The sequence below is a fragment of the Mus caroli genome, unplaced genomic scaffold (assembly GCF_978045245.1).
Source record: "Mus caroli unplaced genomic scaffold, Mus_caroli_1 scaffold_17, whole genome shotgun sequence".
NCBI lineage: Eukaryota > Metazoa > Chordata > Mammalia > Rodentia > Muridae > Mus > Mus caroli.
Genome location: NW_028227272.1, coordinates 45219000 through 45222336, shown reverse-complemented (window position 1 = coordinate 45222336; position 3337 = coordinate 45219000).

The window sequence follows — 3337 nt, the reverse complement described above, 5'->3', positions numbered from 1 at the left end:
TCTGTAAGTCTCTGTAGTCTCTCTCTAAATGGGACTAAGGCCTAGTGGTTAGTCCTAGACTTGTAGAACAATAGGCAAGTTTAGAGTTGGTAAAAAGAAAGACAGAGGAGGACTCATGCTTGGGCAGATGGGAGGGAAGGTTTTACCATTTTAATCAGTTTTTTTGGGGTGAGGGGAGTCGTTAAGGTGTTACATGGTAATTAAAGTTTTTTTTTTTTCTCATACATTATATCCCAACTGCAGTGTCCTCTCCCTCTACTCCCCACTCCTCCAGATTCATTCTTCCTCTATTTCCAAAAAGGAGGGGGGGGCAGGCTTCCCAGGGACATAAATCACATATCAAAGCTCGATGGGACAACCCAGCAGGAGGAAAAGGGTCCCAAGAACAAGGAAAAGAGTCACCACCCCCATGTTCCCACTCCCACTGTTGGGAGTCCCACAAGAACATCAAGCTACACAACCATAATGTATATACAGAGGATCTAGCTCACACTCATTCAGGCTCTGAGATTCCTGGCTGGTGCTTCGAGGTTCCCCTGGCCCTGCGTAGTGTTTGGCTGTGCGTCTCTGCATCTGCTTCCATCCAGAGCCTGATGCCTCTCTGATGACTATTGGGCTAGACACTGATCTCTGAGTGCAACAGAATATCATGCTGACTTTTTTTTTCTTTTCTTTTTTTCTTTTTTTTCCCGTTGTGTTTGGGTCTATCTGGGTCTCTGGGCTATCCATCATCTGGTTCCTGGCCATGCAGGCAGTGTCAGGCATGGTGTCCTTCTCATAGCATGGCCCTTAAAAAGTTGGGCCAGTCATTGCTTGGACACTTCCACCTTTACTCCCAGCACATCTTTCTTTGTTTTGTTGTTGTTTTTTTTTTCGAGACAGGGTTACTCTGTATAGCCCTGGCTGTCCTGGAACTCACTTTGTAGACCAGGCTGGCCTCGAATTCAGAAATCTGCCTGCCTCTGCCTCCCGAGTGCTGGGATCAAAGGCGTGCGCCACCACGCCCGGCATCCCCAGCACATCTTGCAGGCAGGACGAATTATAGCCAAAGTTTTGCGGCTGGGTTGATATCTCAGTCCAACTTCTGGGAGTCTTGCCTGAAGGTAGAAGATGGTGGGTGCAAACTCCATATCCCCCATTACTAGAGTCGTTGCTAGGACCACTCTTGTAGATTCCAGGAAGTTTCCTCTGCACTAGGTTTCTACCCTAAAATGCACCCCCCCCCATAGTCTCTCCCATGATTCTCTTTTCATGCTGCCTTATCCCAGTAATCTCTCTTCACACCCTCATCCCTCTGGTTCCAATTCCCATCCACCCCAGTCCACCTGTAAGATCTATTTCCGGTTCCCCTGGCGATCCATGCATCCGCCTGTGAACTCTCCTTGCTACTTAGCCTCTCTGGGTCTGTGGGTTGTTCTTAAAGGTTTAGTCTTGCCCCCCGCCCCGTACCCCCCTCTTCCTGCACCACCTCTGTGTGTGTGTGTGTGTGTGTGTGTGTATTTTCCTTCTTCTTTATCCCTCTTTTCAACATCACCCATGATTCTGCTTTTGGTTGAAACCAAACAGCCAGTCCAAGCAGGCGCACTGCACGCTTTGTGACTTCCGTGTGTCCCAGGCTTTCACTGGGAAGGATTTGACTAACGGATGCAGTTCTTTGCATTCTTCTCCCATTACAGACTCTAACTGCAGTACAATTAAAATGGAAACAAAAGGGAAAAAGCCAGTTGTCTGGAAAGTAGGCTATATTCCTTTAAATTACAAGTAATGGTACTTATATTCAGAACGATATGAACATATAAAGGAAATGAAGATTTAAAAAAAAAAAAAAAAGCCTGTCCTTCCCTTTTCCCCAAATGGCACCTCATAGGATAATGAGAGAATGGATATAAAAGTGAACAATGGTTGGGCTACATGTGAAAACAGAATTCTGGGGATGGAATTGTAGTTTAGTGGTAAAGTGCTTACTCGGCATGTGGAAGGCCTTAGGCTTAATTCCCTGCAGGGGGCATAAAAAAAAAAAAAAAAGAAAGCAAGAAAAAGGAAAGTGTTTTTTGAGGCACAGTGTCCCTGTTGAGCCCAGGTTGGCTTTGATCTTTCTATTCTTCTGCTTCTGCCTGATGGATGCTCAACCACAGGCATGTCCTGCCACACTGAACTTCATATTGTGAACATACAAATGGTTTCAATGTCTAGTGAAGCCTACATATATTTAGCAGAATTTTTTTAGTAAGAAAGAAATTACTTGGTATAACTAATAAGCCCTTTTAAATTCAGGGAGTTTGATAATTTCTTCTTTTTATCTGGTATCTTCCATTTACAAATATGAATTGCAAAGGGAGCTTATGGCTTATGCTTGGAATCTCAGCTATAGGAAGGCTGAGGCTGAAGTATCAATGATTTAACATCAGCCTGGGCTACATAAAGTTCATCTCAGAAACAAAACCTACCGGACAATAAACATAAACAAACAAGAAATGATAATGAAAGAGATAGTCTGGCCTATGGATAGAGGTTAGTGTGAGAAGGCTTGCTCAGCAGGCAAGAACCTGAACCAGGTAAGGTTCAGTGTACAGTACACAAACAAACAAACACAAAGAAGCCCCTCCCTCAGTCCCCCAAGTAACAGCAACAAACAGCAAAAGCCCAGACTGCCAATTCAGAACCCATAGCAACCTGCCTAGGAACCCAGCTTCTTTATCTGTAACAAACAGGCCAGAGGCCACCATGGTTTCCTTGTGGAGACTCATGTGGAGTCCCAGACTTTATATGAAGATTACTTTAAACTGAAGATATTAGAGATCCGGTAGATACGGGGGTTCAGAGGAGTGGATCTTGATGCTTGGCTTATCTGAGTGAAGCAGAAGCTCCTGGAAAATGTGGCCACTACAAATCTCTCCAGGGAGCTCCTGGCCCAGAAGGAAAGACCACACACACCTGCATAAACAAACATTATCTCATACATCCCTGTAGCCTCTTAGCATGCCTGAGATCCATTCATCTTTCCCAAAGAAACTCATTGGCTTGCCCTATAAGAGCCTTTCTCCATTCTCCCGTTTCTGCACTAGGCATCTACAACTCTAAGCAGTTATTGAACAAGCCACTTCCTTTTTATATGGAAATAAATAAACCTTTTTTTTTTTTTTTTAGAAAGGGAGAAATGATCTCATTTAGTCCAGGTTGACCTTGAATTCCTTCTGTAGCAAAAGATGCATGACCTGAGCGGATTCTCCTCCCTCTGTTTTTAAAATGTTGGGATTACAGTCTTAGTCTTAGGACATCCCATTTGGCTTGTAAATACCTCACCCTGCCCTCCCTCCCATTCCCGTTATTTTGGCTT